At 38.8% G+C, this 20051-nt stretch overlaps 1 protein-coding gene across 1 annotated transcript in view; it reads right to left on the reverse strand.

Moving 5' to 3' along the window:
• The window catches only part of LOC145687895 (solute carrier family 4 member 11-like), a 560150-nt gene that overhangs the window by 124123 nt on the left and 415976 nt on the right, over positions 1–20051 (reverse strand). The gene's annotated exons all lie outside the window — the stretch shown is intronic.

Consider the following 20051-nt stretch of genomic DNA (forward strand, 5'->3'; position numbering starts at 1 on the left):
ACAGCGGAAGACAATAACAAGTCCTCGATACCACTGGTAGTGGAATTGACGCCAAGAGGCCGGGAACGCATAGGTCCGTCAACAATCTGCAAATGCGGTGTGGGTACAGGTGGAACTTGCAAGGTCACCGCAGAAGTCAAAATTGATTCGACGGTTGTCCGGCACTCTGAATATCCCGAGGTCATCGGTTTCTAGGGTTCTCAAGGATATGAAACTGCGCCTATATCATCCTTGCCTGCTGCACGCACTCAATGTGGATAATCCCGATTGCCGTATCGAGTTTGCTGAGTGGTATCTGCGGAGGGTGAAAAAATCCCAACTTCGGAAACCACATAGCCTGGACCGACGAGACAAAGTTCTATGTGTCAGGGTCAGAGAGCCGTCACAACTGTGTGTTGTAGCGTCCTGGAATTCAACGAGGAATTCAACAACATTCATGTTCAGATGTACCCAGAAGCGTGCAGAAATGTGCGTCTCTGGATGCAGACATACATCGATGTCAATAGTTATCAGGTGGATGTCCAAATGGAGAATAGGAATTACATTCTGTAGAGCACTTGGTTTTTATATCATTCATCTGTTCCTACAATTTTGTTTCATGCCATTCTTCTTTATAATAAAAAATGTACTGATCACTCAAAAGGTGAGTCACTACTTCTGGTACACCCTGTACTCGTCACCAAGTACCATATGGATAAGAACGAGACGTGTAAAATGAGCGAGAGACGTTACCTTGGAGGGAATATAAAGGTGAATGGAGGAAGTTACACAGTGGGATCTTTACAATATGCATTAATTACTGAGTATCGTGCGGACATAAGATTGTAACGTTTCAAATGGGCGGAAGATGTCATTTAAATGGAAGTTGCAGGTAATGGAGGAAGTTACACAATACAGAGCTTAACAATATGCACTCGTAACTTAATATCATACGGATAATAAATACTGATATCCTTTAGATGGGTGGATCGTTCAGGTGGGAAATACTTAAGGATACATGGAATTACAGTTCGGAAGATTTTGAGAAATATACTGTCCAAGTAAGAAATGGAAGGATATTGTAAAACAAGAATTTTAGGAATGATTCAAAAAATGGATCGAAAGATTGCGATCTTGGATAAGAATTTTAGGAATGATTCAAAAAAAAAAGTGCATCGAAAGATTAAGATCTTGTCCAATAATTAGTTCTTGATTCAGGGATCACAAACTTTTTTAACGGACCCTAAATGAAGTTTTCGTTTTTTTTATTTTTACTTTTTTTTTTTACGGAATAAGCACATCATACTGAGTTAAGTGATAGTTTGGATTTGCCTACACGATATGTAGCTTTTCAGATATGAGGCCTACAAGAAAATTTTTGATTGAAATATATTGTAGTTTTTGAATCAGGGGCCACAAAATTTTTGAACGGTCCCTAAATCGAGTTTTCGTATTTTTTACGGAATAAGCAGATCATACTGAGTTAAGTGATAGTTTGGGTTTCTCTACACTATATGTACAGTCAAGATGCCGAATATCGAAAACGGATACCGAGAAATATTCCATTTAAGATGGTGCAGCCTAGCAGCCGTTATCGTAACTGCACATCAATCGGTGGGCCATTAGACACCTGAGTTACTATATCTCTCGCAAAATGTTTATTTGCGTGGCGAAGTGCTTTTTGATTTTGACTTTATGAAATATTTCCAATACTGCAGTTGATTGCGTTATGTCGTCTATAAAGGCAACCTAATCATGTTCATACTATGATTATAATATAGGCTAAGAAGAGTAGTTTGAAACTACATGATGTATTGGTAGTTCGTTTCTGCTTACATGGTGTATATAGTTGAAAGTTGACACAAGACCTACATTGCCAAACATCGGATAGTACAGAGGTTACAAATATCGGATATCTGATATTAGGGAACGGTATTGCTGATGCCATTCTTCGATTATTACAGATGATAGGAATCGCTCGAAGGAATAAGTGGGATCCTTTGGCTACGCTCCTGGCTGTTGCTGCCTTCAAGGGAAAGAAAATGAGGTTCCTCAAGGCATCCAAAATCTTCAATATTTTGTTCACAGCCGTATAAGCTTGACAAAGGTGGTGAACAATGGATACGGTGTATCCAATGTCCTAAATGGGCACACGAGCTATTTGCAGGCACTGATCCAAAGACATGGAATAATTTCTTTCTGATTTTTGGCAGTAATTTAACTTCTTGGTAGATCCTACTACAGATGAGTAGAACGACGTTTAGTTCATTATCAACATTCAAATAAATCAACATTATTAGAAAGCAGCCTCTTTTCTTGAACAATGTTTAAGAAGCAGAAAATCTGCATATTTGGAAAGTTGTTTGTTTGATAGAACAATGTTTAGTTAAGATAAATTTATATATTTGGAAAGTAGTTTATTTTGTAGAACAACGTTTTGTTAAATTTACATGTTTTGTAACTTTAGGTGTAATATAATTAAAATAATGCACCTTCTCCAATTGTGGTTTTCCATAAACCCTTCTTATTTAATTTCTGTCTGATGTTAGACCCCTTACTATACGATATTAGGCAACCTTTTTCCGAACTAAGAAAAGTGCCACTTTGTACCAAAGTGTATGTATCTGTCCCTTAATATTTCCTTATTGCTTCGAAACGTTTAAATTATAATTTGCAAAGATAACAGAACATTTACAGCCTTTATGTAGAAGAGGCTATATCAATGAAATATCTGTTGGTAAAATTTTTATTTCTTTTTTTCTTTTCTTTTTCTTTTTTGGAAACAGTATCCGATATTCGGCACCTTTCCTATAGTTATTCAGATATAAGGCCTACAAGAAAATTTTTGATTGAAATATATTGGAGTTTTTGGATCAGGGCCCACAAAATTTTTGAATAGCCCTTAAATCGAGTTTTCATATTTTTACAGAATTAGCACATCATATTGAGTTAAGTGATAGTTTGGATTTTATGTAGTTCTTCAGATATAAGGCCTACAAGATTTTTTTTTGCCTGAAATATATTGGATATTTTGATCCAATAAGGTTTTTGGAAAATGTCTAACAACATTGGGGACTTAATTCACTTAATATATGAAATGATCGGGATTTTTTAAGAGATGAAGGTAGTTTACTTAGTCATAAACCATAGTTGACCTTTTTACTCGAAGTCTTCTAACAGCTAAAGTTGAAAAAAAAATCCGTTTTATACGTTGAAACTGTGCTATGTACGAAAATGAGAAAAGTCATAGAACGAGCATGTTCAGTCTATGTTTGTCTTTCTGTTTATCGACACGTATCAGAGCGAAAGCATTAAGAGATACGTTTTTTTTTTTTTTTTTTTTGCAACGGATTCAGTATACCAAGAATAGGACCTACATTTAATCTCCGTGTTTAACCCTTTACTAAAACCATAAATCGTAGAAATTTCCTACAATTTTGAGTTACAATGATGCTCTCGTATATAGAACGAAAACAATCAGAGATATAGAAAAGTGGGCATTTCTGGAATCAATTTAGTGTTCTAAGAATATATACTTTCTTCTCTTTGCTATCGCTATGTAATAAAAGCCGTAATAGCAAGAAGCAGAATCTGGAATCAGTTAATTGGCTCAAGATTATATGTCACTTCCATTCTGACAACATGCCGTAATGGCACTGTTATAGGGATGATTTTTATTTCTATCAGCCACGTCCGGTTTTAACGTTGATCATCACAGAATAAAAGTGGTACAGATAACTACAAGCTTTTTTCTACAATCAATTAAGCATTCCAAATACATATATTTCATCGTTATTATTATTATTATTATTATTATTATTATTATTAATATTATTTATTTAGTTATTTCTTATTTAAAATGGCGGAATTAAGGCATAACCTTTTCTTCCACTCAATCATTTAAATTTTTTCTTTTACAGTCGAATCTCATAATAGTTTTTTTTTTTTTTTTTTTTTTTTTTTTTTACAACGAGAATAAAAAGGATATACACTTAGGCACGTTAAAGAGTTACAGACATACAGAACAATACAGAAAATAAAACATGAAAAGTGAAAATGAAACTTATTACATATAAACTAAACACTAAAATAAACAAGCGACAATGTTGAAGACATGTTAAATTATACAATGAGAGAGAAACAAAGAAATCAATCTTGATTATATATAACATGTAAAATACCTTCCTTTGATTGAGTATGTATAGATAAAATGATGCACATACTTAAGTGATTGTGTATAATATATACCTTCATACACATGTATCAGAACGGAATAGAAAACAAAATGAGAAGAAATAGAAAGAGAGAAAAAAGTAAAAACGAACGACTGCATGGTAACGCAAGGAATAGTTTCGTGTGTAACAACTTTTTTTTTTTTTTTTGTTTGTTTGTTTACTGAAGACCTTCATTAGAAAGATATCCTTTAAGCCAACGTTTAAAAGCCAACACTGAACCAGAGTTTCTGATGCTTTCACGGCTGTCATTCCAAGCTTTGGTGGCAAATAGTGTGAAAGATTTGGAAAAGAAATTAGATTTGTGCGTTTGAACAGCGAGTGTTGTATTTCCTTTAGAACGGGTATTTAGTGGGTGAGTATCGCCGAGAAATTTAAATTTAGAGATAGATAAGTAGGTTTTTTACAATTAATTATTTTATATAAAAGTGTTAGAGAATGAATGCGGCGGCGGTTGCTTGGGTTGCACCATCCTAGTTGCTGATAAGAATGGGAGATGTGGTCGAAGCGCTTTTTATTAAATATGAAGCGAATGCAGGCATTCCGAATGCACTGTAAACGTTTTGCCAGATCTTCGGTTAAGTCAACATATTCTTTATCACAATAATCTAAATGAGAGCTTACCAATGATTGAACCAGGGACGCTTTAATGGATTCCGGAAGAAGGTTTTTTAAACGCTGAAGAGAATGAAGAGAGCCGCAAGCTTTCTTGCATATTCTATTAATATGATCTGTCCAATTTAAGAATTTGTCGATCTGGAGTCCTAGGCTATTGACGCTATCGCTTACAGGAATGGCTACGTTGTTTACAAGAACATTTGGTAGGCTTGTAATATTGATTGTGGACAGTAGTTTACGAGAACCAAGCATGATAAATTTTGATTTGGTTGGGTTCACTTGCAGTCCATTGTTACGTGCCCATGTGCAGATACTTTCAATGTCACTGTTTAAGTGATCAATCGCGGTGGTTAAATTTAGGGGATTAGTGGTTAAATAGCATTGCATATCATCTGCATATAAGTGACATTTACAATGGGTGATGTGCTCAGGTAAATCGTTGATGTATAAGGAAAACAGAAGAGGTCCTAGGACGCTGTCCTGCGGGACTCCACATGGGACAAGTTTCGTATTGGAACATATGTTATTAGTGACAACTTTTTGTTTTCTATTTGATAAATAGGAGCTAAAACCAAGATAAAGTTGACTGGGAAAAGTTGTAGAAGGAAGACAGTTCCCCTACCTTCTTCTCTTCTTTCTCACTCTTTCTTTTCCTCTTTCTAATAAAACTGAAGAGGGGTCGTGAGTGGGAGTTGTTGCTATAGACACGGTCATTAAATTGCTTTGATGTTCATCTTCGGAAGTCGATATGAATTAGTTAATCCTAAAACATACATATGAAGCAAGAATTTCGAAATTCATTTTTTTTTATTTCATATTTGGCTAAATTATCATAATTACAAGATTTAGTTTTTAAAAAAATAAGTCAGCGAACACATTTCCCACTCACGACAATCGTCTTCAAAACTGTCTTAGGTACAATGGTTGTTCAACAGATATCTGATATAGAAGGAGTTGAACAAGAATATTATGCTTGTAATATGTTGTACTCTAAAGCACGATTATGTGTTCCAACGTACAGGGCAATGTCGTTAATAGGGTTGTGGTTTCTGTGTTTTAAAAGCAGCAAGTGCGTCCGGGTTGTGAAAATGAAGAAACTTTAAATGCGTACCGTGATAAATACTTCAAACTGGAAAGTTTAATACCGACAGAGATACACGCTGATGTGGTTACTGTGCTGGATGATTGTGCCTTCTACAAATTATAAAAAATCATGTGAATTCCGTTGCAGCAAGCTGGAGAAGAATGACTTACTGACCAACCACCATTATTTTTACAAGACATCACAGCTCTAGTACATAGATGACGAAATATATTCCTGCAGTGGCTGACTTTGTGGAAAAATAAATTTCCTTCTATATCAGGGAGAATAATTCTTGAACAACCTCGTACTTAACAGGATGAAAATATTTCTGTTATTTTCTTATAATGCTAGTTCGAGACAGTAAGATCCAACTTGAGACCACATTTCAGTGTAGTAGAGAGTATAGAGTAAATTATTACTAAAGTTACATGGTTATGATAGGTCAAGGAGTGGAGGAATAGTGATCGGAAAACTATATTTTCTTCTTAGCACTTTATCATTTTCCTTCCAATTAAACTATTCTGAAACGATTTGAATTACGTCAAGCAAACTTCGCAAAGTAATATACTATTGTTAATGGATTGACAGTGAAACAATTATGATTGATGAATTCTTGATAAAAAGTCCCATCAGTAGTCTAACATTTGGTAACTTCTTGGTCAAATGAATTCAAGTCAGATTCCAAAATACCATTGGCTTAGAAAAACTCAATCAGTGAAATTCTGCTGATTTGATGCACCTTGTATGAGGGCAATGTTTAAAAAAACAAAGCAGGACAAAAACTGGGTTTACAAAAACATACGTAGAAATTATACCTGCAGAAATAGTTATCTAATTAGTAGCGTGGATAATTAACTTCATTACAACATGTAGAAGGAAAACTGCCTATTCCGAGTATAGGTTTAGAGATAGTTGATCAAAGTGTGTGGTTAATTACTTCCTGCAATTAAATCTAACGTTAGTGAATGTTTCTTATGCTAATTAGAAGATGTGACTGTGCCGACACTTAAAAAGTAAAATAATTATATATTTATTAAAAAAAAAACAATAGACGTTCTTTGTTCGAATGCTGTTTTATTGTGTTAGTTGTTATTTCGTCCGTTTCTGCTAGACAGATATGCATCTTTATCGTTTCTCATGAATGAACATATATGTTGAGTCATTTGCTATGATTACAAATTGTAAAATTTAATTAATATTACACCATATTACCACAGTTTCAACGTGTTGCATTTTCCTTCCTAAGCTTTGTTATTTGAATTCATAGATAAGTTAAATACAAATAAAGTGAGTGACTCTCAAACAGCTAAGTAGTTGAACCAAACTTTCTTCTAGAAAAGAAAATGCCAGAGTTGGAGGAGGGGTTGGGGGAGAATTACGAGGGTAAGTCAAAAAATATCCTCAATGTAGCTATAACTTTTCTTATATTGTTTATACTGATATCTGTCCTTGTTTACTTTATTGTTGAGCTCCTCCGTGGCTAAGCGGTTAGCGTACACGTCTTTGGCGTGGGTGACCAGGGTTCGATTCCCGGCGGGAGCGTATTTGGTTCGGATTACACGTTAATCAGTAGGTCCTGTCTCATATAGCCTCGCTGCTGAAAAGGGCGTTAAACTCTAAATCAACTCAATTATTTTATTTTTATGCTGTTATGGTAATGCTGTGAAAGTTTGATTCTTCCATTTGTCTTCCTTTTGTTTCCAATATAATATGGCCGCTCCATTAGACTTTTGCACCAAAGAGGAACAACGAGCAGTAGCACATTGTCTAGAAATTAGTCACGGCTCTGCCACCTCAATAGTCACTCGTCTATTTATCAGAACCATGTCAAGTGCACGCTCAATGTAGTCATTATTTGTGGCTGTAGATAGTCCTCCCGCTCCTTCCACATGTGTAATACTTGTGCGATCACTTTTGAATTTTTCAATCCAATCGTAGACACTCCGTTTGGCAAGACACTGTTCCCGTATTGTGCCGAAAGTCTTTGATAGATTGCGGCACCAGTACACCTTCCGAGCACAAAAACCGTATCACACTGCTCGTTGTTCCTCTTTGATGCAAACTTCTAATGGAACAGCCATGTTCTATCGGAAACAAAAGGAAGATAAATCGAGGAATTTGGATCAAACTTTCATAGCATGACCACAACAGCATAACAAAAAATAAATTAAATAAATAAATAAACGAGGACAGAGGTAAGTATAAACAATGTAAGGAAAGTATAGCTACATTGAGGACAATTTTTGACTTACCCTCGTAAAAAACATGAGGACTGTACTGGAAAGCTATTTGCTAAAGGACTAGGTCTGCAAAAGGGTGGCTTGTGATTTCTAGGCTTGGAGAGCAAGGAAAGGAGTTTGGCCTATTCCAAGTAGTTAAGGTGCCCTACCCGGAAATGTTCCTGGAAGTAACACTGGGTGACAGGTAATTTCGGCGCGTATTATCTCGAATTTAATTCAAATCAGTGTTTCCCCTGAGACGAGACGAGACTGAATTCTTCCATTAGAAGTATCTATAGTTTTTGAGACGATATGGTACTTTCTTTGCATCTTTTTGAGACGAGATAGTCCAAAATCTAGTCTCATGAGAAACACTACAGGTGAAAGATTCATATCTATGATTCGCAATTAGAGTAGACTTCCAAGGACCCGACTCACGACTATCCGGCCTAATATTCTTTTATCGTAATTAAATTAAAATCGCAAGGCGTTGCATTGGCAACATTGCCAAGGCATTGAAGGTGAGAGTCTGCTACGATCCTTCTACGTGCCGTGTGCAAAATACAAGTTATGACAGGAATAGAGCAGCGTCCTGCTCCTTGTTCATTGTTTCGTCAGTGTGTAACGGACCCAATATAGTTCGCTTGCCGCTGTTCCTGATTATAACTGTAAAGTACTGTATTCGTAAATTCTTCTTGGGGTATGCTTATTTTTTAAAAGTGTACTACAGTGAAGATTTAAATATGGGCGATAGGAAAAATAAGATTGTAGTGACTATGGACCCTAACAACACAAGATGTGCTAGGCATGTTCCATTTAGGTGTCCCAGCTACTTTTTAGGTACCCGACACTTGACACATACGATATTCATGTGTTAAGTATGTACTTCAGCTACCTACACTTTTAGGTACTTGTTACACCTAATTGATATTTGGAACTATGTACCACACATGTAGCATTTATATACTTGGCTCAGTTTCGCACTATAACCGTCATTTGTTTTTAAGTCGTCACTTGGGACATATATCTGTCATGTTCTAGGTACGTCCTTTAAGTACATACTGTTTCAGATACCATAACAGCACAAGATGTGCTAGGCATTCGCCATTTAAGTGTTCTAAATTCATCTCCCACATTTGAATCATTTGTTGCTTCTTTTTCTAAGCGATTGTGTACTAAAGCAACAAATACGTCAACTTTATTAGATGGCAACTGACGCCGATCATTTGAAAGTGAATATGGAAGAACCATTAAATAAAGTAAATTGACACTCGTAATTTTGTTATAAAATTACATGACGAGCATATTTTATCTTATCCCAAACGGTTATCGTCAAATATACGCGCAGTCTGATTAGCCAAATTCAAAAGACCTCAACAAGTTATCCCTCTACAAGCGACGTTCTTTTCATCGCCTCCGTGGTCAAGTCGGAAGAGTATGCGGCTAGCAATCCAATGGTTGGTGGTTCGCGCTCACGCTGGGATACATTTTTTTAAACTTGTTTAAAGTGTTTTTAAGACTCACCTTAACGTAAGCACATTACGCATATAGACGATATAACATATTTTGGGTGAGTTATTTTGTGGTTCATTGACGCTTACGGCATGGGAAACATACTAGGTACATTCCCCTGGTACATGTCAGGCATGTGCCTAGGGGCGGACATAGACTGTGACTATCACTTGCCATCCATGTGATTTCTCTCTCAGAGTTACATAAGGCACATACTGGACACATTCCCAAGTACCTGAGGGAACATGATAGGCATATGCATGCTATGTAATTGTGCTGTTTGGGGAGGAGGCTATTCATAGAACTCCGGCCTATCCACTTTTTTGTTATCCTGCCTTCCCCTCCGCACATTAGATCGGATACTCGGAAGTCTACTGTACTTCTCTTTAGTATTGTAGTTGAAAAGAAATTATCAAAGATAGATTCAAATCAAGTTTTGTTAGATTTTTAGGACTTTTAAATTTCTGGGCTTTCGGCACATATGACCACATTAGCCCTTCACGTATGAGCGATAACGTCACTAGACGATCACACTATCCGAGGAAAGAGAGAGAGGGAAGCGGGTTCGAACCTGCATGTTAAGTACCAACTCGGTATTTGCCTGGTGAGAATGAGGGAAACCTCACTCAGGATGACTGGCCTGAAAAATCTTTTACACTTTTTCGACCTAATGTCCCCAACGGGAATCGAAACCAGGACCGCTCGCACCAAAGGAGAGAGCGTTGCCAACTAATCTGCGTGGGATCACAATTTTATGTTAGGAGTACGAATAATACATTGCAAGCTTTTTAGTAAAAGTAGTTGTTTATGATTTTGAGGAATAGTGACAGGAAAACTACCTCTACAGTAATATTAATTTCTCCAAGATTATTGAAGGTAGAGTGACTTTAATACATTGCTTGCTCATGGTTATCATAGTACAGTCATTCACATCTTTCTGTTGTATGGCGGAGGGACACAATTTTACAGAGAAGAAGCAGAGAGGGAAACAAAAGAAACCGGAGCATGAGGTAGGTGAAATGAAACAAACAAGTGTTCACAGCGCATGCGTAGTCATGGATCACCGAACAGTGTATCGTGTCACCATTATGTTTTCGTAACACCAGATGATTTCTTGCTTCTTCTACTTTCTGTGTGGTTTTCAGAGAAAACGAGCAAAACGATATTACGTCACGGACTATTCAGTGGAAAATGACTTGTGTGACTTCCAAACACGTTTTTCTTTGATTTTGGTTTGTTGGATTAGAGTTTTGCGTACCTTTAGCACGGGGCGTATGAGACTTACCCTACACAAGAACAGGCCCGAAAGCTTAAGAGTCTTCATACCGGCGAATTTAAAATACCGCTAATTTTACATTAATTATGTGATATCTTCAAATAGATAAAAGATATTTGAAATATGGAACAAGAGCGCCCTGGACAACCGTTATCACGACTCACTTATCTGCTTTTTGATTTCGAGCCATTTTGAAAATCGGCATTTATTTTCGCGTTTCTAAACAGCTGAAAATGGAAAGCCACTAGGTGACTTGTGATAACGGTACCTCACGCAAAATAATATTGTCTAAGGCGCTCTTGTTCCATATTTCAATTATCTTTTATCTATTTGAAGATATCACATAATTACTGTAAAATTAACGGTATTTTAATTTCGCCGGGATGAAGACTCTTAACATATTATCCAAACCACATGAGCTTCCATCGAGAATTTAACCCAGGTCTCTCGCACCAAGGGCAAGTACACCAACAATATAGCCACGATGAAACTGCCATAAAGGTAAATATTCAATTAACAGGACGATTTTTTTTTACGGAAGAGTGGGAAAGAAACTCGTCCTGTGAATTGAATATTTGGCTTTCTCGTTATTAAGTGAGCCATGCAAAACCACGCAAGAACATTAAGAAAATATGCACTGGATGTTACCGCGACTTAATATTTTATCTTATTAGTTATTATGATTTGAACTTGTGATGATCAATTAAGTAATGTTCTTTTCTGCACGGTCGTTAAATGTTAATGTTCGCTCACTAATTAATAGATTGATACATCTACGTATATGCGTTTACACATTAGCAGTTCACATTAGATCTCAATTTTTATAATGTTAACACCTCAGCTAAAACAAAATATTTCATACTTTCATGCACAAATGGTTTTACATGATACACATACACTATGTGATCAAAAGTATTCGGGCACCCCCAAAGGCACACTGGGGTTTTTCATATTAGGTGCACTGTGCTGCCACCTACTGCCAGGTACTCATTATTAGCGACCTCAGTAGTCATTAGACATTGTGAGAAAGCAGAATGGGGCGCTCCACGGAACTCACGGATTTCGAACGTGGTCACGTGATTGGGTGTCACTTGTGTCAGAAGTCTGTACGCGAGATTTCCACACCCCTAAACATCCCTAGGTCCACTGTGTCTGATGTGATAGTGAAGCGGAAACGTGAAGGGACACTACAGCACAAAAGCGTACAGGCCAACCTACTCTGTTGACTGACAGAGACCACCGACAGTTGACGAGTGTCGTAAAGTGTAATAGGCAGACATCTATCCAGACCATCACACAGGAATTCCAAACTGCATCAGGATACACTTCAAGTAGTATGACAGTTAGGCGTGAGGTGAGAAAACTTGAATTTCATGGTCGAGCGGCTGCTCATAAGCCACACATCACGAAGGTAAATGCCAAACGACGCCTCGCTTGGTGTAAGGAGCGTAAACATTGGACAATTGAACAGTGGAAAAACGTTGTGTGGAGTGATGAATCACGGTACACAATTTGGATATCCGATGGCAGGGTGTGGATATGGCGAATGCCCGGTGAACGTCATCTGTCAGCGTGTGTAGTGACAACACTAAAATTCGAAGGTGGTGGTGTTATGGTGTTGTCGTGTTTTTCTTGGAGGGGGCTTGCAGCCCTTGTTTTCCGTGGCACTCTCACAGCGCAGGCGTACATTGATGTTTTAAGCACCTTCTTGCTTCCCACTGTTGAAGAACAATTCGGGGATGGCGATTGCATTTTTCAATACGATCGGACACCTGTTCATACTGCACGGCCTGTGGCGGAGTGGTTACACGACCATAACAATCCTGTAATGGACTGGCCTGCACAGAGTCCTGACTTAAATCCTATAGAGCACCTTTTGGATGTTTTAGAACGCCGACTTCGTGTCAGGCCTCATCGACCTACATTGATACCTCCCCTCAGTTCAGCACTCCGTGAAGAATGGGCGGCCATTCCCCAACAAACCTTCCAGCAAATGATTGGAAGTATGCCTGCGAGAGTGGAAGCTGTCATCAAGGCTAACGGTGGGCTAACACCATATTGAATTCCAGCAGTACCGATGGAGGGCGCCACGAATTTGTAAGTAATTTTCAGCCAGGTGTCAGGATACTTTTGAACACATAGTGTATATATAGGTATCAGAGGTTTAATCTGAAGAAAAAAATACTCTCTTGCAGTTTCAGTTCTTGCCTGATATACAGGGTGTTTTTAAAGATCGTTTGCAAAGCTTTCTATTCACCGAAACAAGAAAATGAAATCAGTGAATATGCTCTGCGTTGAACTTACTTCTGTTCCATGAGATAAAATGTTTAGTGTACGAAACCCCTCTTCCAACAGTGGGGACGATCTTTACCTGTATCATTGCAGCTAGTGCGGTGACCGCAGAAATTCCAGATATGTTTAACCCCTTACCGCATGCCGAGCTATATATGGCACATACTCTTTTTTCACTTTAATTTTTTTGTGATTTATCAAAGGCATCAAATGACTGTTTTGTCTGCTGTGTGAGATATTAATGTGTATGAATAAGAGATTTTGGTGTCATCTGGCATCTTCTTTGTGAGTTGTAAGTGTGTCATATATGACACTTACTTATTTCTCGTCGGACTTAAGTAAAAACTCTAAAATTCAAGTTTTAATTCATTTTTCAAGTTCCCATATGAGGATTTTCAATACTGATTATTTTTTTCATTAAAAGAAAAAAATCATGCAGAAAGGGGTTCATAGTATCAGGCAACCTTAGTTTTGGCGATGTCACCTGTGTAATGAGGCCAATGGTGGATAGTTTCAATATCGTTCTGAGGCGTTTCTCATTTCGCCTTTCTTGTACAGGCAAGTAATTTTGCAATATCATAGAAGGGCTAAGTAGAGAGGATTCCCAAGGTGTCCTGTTCATTCGGCTAAACCCGCCGTGGCCGGTCCCAAGCCCGTGCTGATAAAGGGGGAGGGACCCCCTGTGTATGGCCTGGTCACATGCCTTGTGGTGGCCCGGTAACCAACTGGGGGAGATAGGGTTTCGGGAGCAGCGTGGAAACACGCTTCACTCTTGTCTATCCTGTGCTAAAAGCTGGCAACGATTATTTAGTTGTCGGTGCAAATCAGGATAACAACCTACCGGCGGAGGTGACGCTTCGGTTATCCTCCGAAATAGGCGACTAACTCATGCCATTGGATCTGGGAGAGTACGTGTGACCTCATCACTTCCTCAGTGAGGTAGGTGGTCTTTGACTGCCGTACCTACCGGCGGAGGTGAGGCCTTGGGTATCCTCCGAAATGGCCAACTAGGCCGTGCCCTTGGGTCCGGGAGATAAGCTGCCGTGTCGTGACAAAACGCTGTAACTTTGGCGGAGAAGTTTTGCGAAAATGAGCCGTAAAGTTTTCATTCGAAAATGTGATCTGTATCGTGTAGAACCAGTGTAACTAGGCAATAATGGTCAACCAATCAGTTTTCACCAAATTTAATCACACAACATGCATTTACGTAACATTACATGTAACTACGTGTTTCCAAAGTCAAGATACACTGGTTCTACACGATAAAGATCACATTTTCGAATGAAAACTTTAAGGCTCATTTTCGCAAAACTTCTCCGCCAAAGTTACAGCGTTTTGTCACGACACGGCAGTAAGGCTACGTGGTGCCCTAACACGTATGAAAGAGCGGGTAGCTGGTGTGTCCAAGAGTGTGGGCGGATCCTACCGGGAGGATGATCTAGCTATGCGTTCAAAGAGAGTGCTATGCGTTCTCTTGGGTCCGGGATGGGATACTCAGTATCCTAACGCATACTCGTACCTCAAGAGTGCTGAGGAAGTGGGTCGCTCCTTCGTCCCAGGTTTACACATTCACTGGGTGCAGGGACACACGACCTTACCAGGGGAGCCGCCGCTCGGAAATGGCCATTGTCTTTAAAGGTAGACAGTCTACATCAGCCATTGGGTCTGGTAATGTACGGAGTACCTCTACCGTAATAAGAGGTAGTTCCGTATTGCTTGAACGACCCTACCGAGGAAGGGTCGTGGGTGTCCCTTCTAATGGTAGCCTACACGTACCATTGGATTTCGGACAAGCAGCTTTGCTACAACGTGTACGTGGTACCTAAACACGTAAAAGATAGGTAGCCCCGTATTGTTTGGGCGGGCCTACCAGGGGAGACACGGCTCTCAAATGACAATGTTTGCCTTGAGCAAACGGTCTACATCAGTCATTGGCTCTGGTAATGTACGGTGTACCTTTACCCTAACTAGAGGAAGTCCCGTATTGCTTGGACGACCCTACCGGGGGGCAGTCGGATTCCAGCCTGTGGAGGGACCAAACAGAGTTGGGGGAGGGGCCAACCCCAGGAATCTTGGTAATGGTTCTGATCCCGCTAAAGGGAGGGAACTAGTGGGATATGGGCCGGCACCAAACTCAAATGGTGACTTAAAACGTACCATTGGGTCCGGAATGAGATACGGGAGTATCTCGACGTGTGCGTGGTACCTCTACACGACAAGGCGGTTGCCAGTTGAACGATAGAGGTAGGCAGGGCCGGGATTGAACAAGCCCCCCGAGCATTTGGGGCCCCGGATTTGGGTTGGACTCTGCCGGACTGTGGTAATACCGTGGGATTCGGTACCATGCGGGAGCTAATCCCAGGAATCTGGGTAACGGTGAATGTATGGAGGAGGTGAACTTGCCTTGAAACGCTCGGGCGCCATGCCTGCAGAGAATGGGGGTTACATCGCTTCGGCGAGTCAGAATTAGGGGACAAATTCTGACGGTGCACCTCATGCACGAGAATATATAGCGTATTGAGAAATTACGGGCGGGGCGCGACACATTTTAGCGGTACCCGTCCATTAAATAGACCGAACGGTCGCGGGCATGCTCTCCATGCATGCAACTAAGCGTGGCATAGTAGACCACTAGCGAACAATGTTCATGCGGCTGTAGGCACGGAGGCACAGGGTGAGCTCGTTCTACACTTTCGATCTCTACATCTGTGAAAACCTCATGTTATGTTCCTTCTTCTGCCACCGCACTTCTGTAGTTTTGTCGTTTTACCACAACTCACAAGGAAAGTTCATTTACTTTAATATCGAAGTTCAAGTGTAAAGACTTTTTTCTTATGTTATTGGATACAGTAATATTTCCCTGTAAGTTTAATGTCTCAAAAATATTTTCCGAAATATTTCTAATTCGGTTATATCCATTTCTGAATGTAGCTTCCAGACAATGCCTGCGTATTAAAGTTTGGTACAAATGTAATATTTATACAGTTTTTGAATAATCTTAGCATTATTAAATTGTTCGATGCTTTCCAGGCTGTCTACCTCTTCAACACTGTCGCTTCCGAATTGTTGTTACATAGTTGTTTTTGTTTGATTTCATTTGTAATAACCCCTACGCTTTGCTGACGATCTTTTGTTTAATTTACGGGCAAGAAAAGAGCACAATGGTTAAACTGTATAATGCTCACCTCTGGTGTAAGTGATCCCAGGTTCGATGATAGACAAGGTATGTTTGTTTTTCGGCAACATCTTCTCCGTTTTATGAGATATTCTCATTTTCTTCCACATTGTCATTTCACTCATTTTCCCATAACCAACCTCTTTCATTAACAACATGTCTCTTTAACCCATAGAGTTTAAAGTGGAACGTTAAAATACAGAGTTCGCTGAATTTGCTTTCGTCCGTTACACTGGTTCACGGCTATAGTTATGCAACCGCACACAACATACCAGATATCTCAAACACCGTCTGCCATTTTCATTGTGTTCTAGATGTCGACGACCTGCTAATGAAAAATAAATGAAATGAAATATTTGAGTTTTACGTCCCGCGGTTATGCCGGCTAGGCTAAATGAGACGGTGATGATGAGGAATGAAGAAAGTGGGAGGAAACGGGAGAACCCCGAGGAAACCCAAGCACACGGTATTTGTCCATTACAAAGTTCAGTTGGCGCGTGCTGGGATCGAACCAGAGATCCCATGCATCAGAGGTGCATGCATCTTTAGAAACACCTTCTGTACTGCATAGGCTAAATTATAGATTCAATTTCCATTTTTTTTAAACCTGTTTTTGCCTTCTTACTTTCGAGCGACGATAGATGAGAAGAAAGTAAGGTGTTAATAATAATAATAACAACAACAACAATAATAATAATAATAATAATAATAATAATAATAATAATAATAATAATAATAATAATAATAATAATAATAATAATAATAATCGAGTTTTCAATGGATTTGCACGTTCTATAAACTCGACATACCGAAAAAATGATTCTTTGATACCTGTTCGTCTGGTCGTCCCGATGCAAATGTGTTCAGAGCCCGAACTGATCAATGTATCTGCACCAAACTTTAAACTTAGAGTTTTATAAGATTCCCTAGCGGCATTTTTTAAAAATTATCTTCCTGGCCCCAAAATTAGCAGTAGTTTACTTAAGGGTGGAAATTTGCTATTTTCTCGAAAATGGCTCTAATGATTTTGTATAAATTGCATACGTCAATATTTCATTAACAACCCTATATTATGGTATAATTCATTTCTCTGGGAAAAATCCAGAAGGGATAGTTTACTCGCAGGGATAAGTTCTTTTAGAACGATTTTCTTAAAAGAAAAAACAACTCAATTGATTTTGTTCAAAATTCACAAATAAATATTTCCTTAGTAACCGGATAATTTGGCATTATTCATTTGTTCTGAAAATTTTCACAAGGGATATACTTGTTCTTGGGGGTAACTTTTCTTTCCGGGTCATTTTCTCAAAAGAGACTCAGGTAATTTTGTTCATATTTCATAAATGAGTATTTCATTACTAGCCGGACAATCTATATATATAAAATTGAAAATCACTATGTTTGTGACTCTAAATCTCCTGAACCGACAGACCGATCTCGATTAAATTTGTCACATGAGTGAGGTTCGAGGCTGGGTTGGTTTTAGGTCATTCATTTTGATGGTAGAACTGAGGGGGGAGGGGACGGGGTATAAAAATGTAAATAAAACTTAATGACTGCTGAACCAGTCGACCAATCTTGATCAAATTTTCAATAGGGGTCTATAGATGAGGTTCAGGCCTGGGATCGTTTTTAGGATTTAAATTTGACGGAGCAACGTAGGGGAGGAGAAGGAGGGGGAGATATATGAAAATCAATTTATATAAGACTGAAAGCGACTATTTTTGTAACTTAATAACTCTTGAACTATCCGATATATCTCAATCAAATTTTCAAGATACATAAGGTTCGGATCTGGAAACATTTTTGTAATTTCACTTTAACGGTAGATCCTAGGGGAGGGGGACGTATAAATAATAGCTAATAAAACCTTATAACTTTTGAACCACCCAACCGATCTCGATCACATTTTCAACATATATAAGGGTCGGGCCTTGGTTTTTTTTTTATCGTTTCACTTTGACGAGCCAACGTAGAGGAGGGGGAGGGAGAGATATACGTAAAAAATTAAAATAAAATTACTGCCTTTATGACTTCATTATTCTTGAATCACCCGACCGATCTCAATCAAATTTTCAATATACATGAGTTTAGGGGCAGGAATTACTTTAGCATATTAACTTTGACGATGCAAGTAGGGGAGGAGAGGGGGGGGAGAGAAATTTAAAAATTATCAAAAATGACCGATATTAATGTTGAATCCATAGTTTTCAGGGTCGATGAGAGAAACAGTGACACTTCTGATGCTATTTCATTCCAAGTTCAGCCCCGATGGTTGGGGAGGGGGAAGGTACAACGTAGGGGAAGGGGATAAACATTTAAATGATCGGAAATGACTAATATTAGTGTCGAATCCATAGTTTTAGGAGTAGCTGAGATTAACAGCGACAATTCTGATGCCGTGTGCCGCAGCATGGGGAGGAGTAGCTCTATATATAATAATGATTGAAAATGACTAATATTAGTGTCTAATCCATACTTCCCGGAATCATTCAGATAAACAGTGACATTTCCGATCCGGTCAAAATCCAAAATCAGCCCCACCACTTGGGAAATACATAAAACTGATCATAAATAACCCGTATTAGTGTCGAATCCATAGTTTCCGGGGTCGCTGAGATGACTGGTGACACTTCCGAGCCCGTTTAAAACCAAATTCAGTCCCGCAACTTGGGAGAGGGGGGGATAATAAAATGATCGAAAATGGCCAATATTAGTGTCGAATTCATGGTTTTCGGGGTCATGCTTTTCAACATGGGATGATGGATTTCTATGTATCTTAGTGCGCTTAATATAAAAATTACCGTAGTTTGTGTCTATCACGTCAGAATTGTTTGCAAATCGCAATATGTCACAATGTGTTATATGCCTAAAAACATTACAAATAGGAGACGTACGGACAGATATCAGGCGACAGGAAATGTTGCCATCTGTTTATTTACAATGAGAACGAATCGTTGGTAGCATAAACCGGTAGATGACAGCGCTTGCGTCATTAAACGTGATGTACCCTGCAACTTTAAGTGCTGGTTCAACCCATTCATACGTATCCTCCACATTCAAACGTGAGTGTGTCGACGGAGTAGCAAACATAGTGTTCGACATGGCGTCAAGAGTCTGTAAAATATTTGCAGATTCCTTTTGTTGTGTTTGTGTTGAGTTTATATTGACAAGGGATAAAAGACAGATAACAACGTTCATGCTGCAAGTGTATCTCACGTATTTCGGTGTACAAGTAGGACATCAAGACAAAACTTGGGCATTCCACTATATTTGCTATACGTGTGTTGAAGGACAAGGACAGTGGTCAACGGGGAATAATAGACTTTCAGATTTATCGTTCCGATGGTCTGGAGCGAGCCACAAAATCACAGTGCTGATTGTTACTTTAGTTAAAGCAGTGTTTACGGTTTCAATACTAACAAGGAAGGGTCACGCAGTGGCTCCGCTGAGATCCGAACAAGACAATTGTGTTTGCATTTGAAATGCTATAACTAGATGAATCCCAAAGTTATACGTGCCACCGGGAGGAATATCGTGAGTTACAACATATTTTGTAATGTAAGAACTACAAAAAAAATTACATGGCAGAATAGTTTGAACCGAGTCATTTGTTCGGAAACGGTTGGGTAAGTGGAAAACTCAACCAACACGTATTCATTTT

The sequence above is a fragment of the Thermobia domestica genome, chromosome 6, assembly GCF_964235325.1.
Source record: "Thermobia domestica chromosome 6, izTheDome1.hap1.1, whole genome shotgun sequence".
In the NCBI taxonomy this organism is placed as follows: Eukaryota; Metazoa; Arthropoda; class Insecta; order Zygentoma; family Lepismatidae; genus Thermobia; species Thermobia domestica.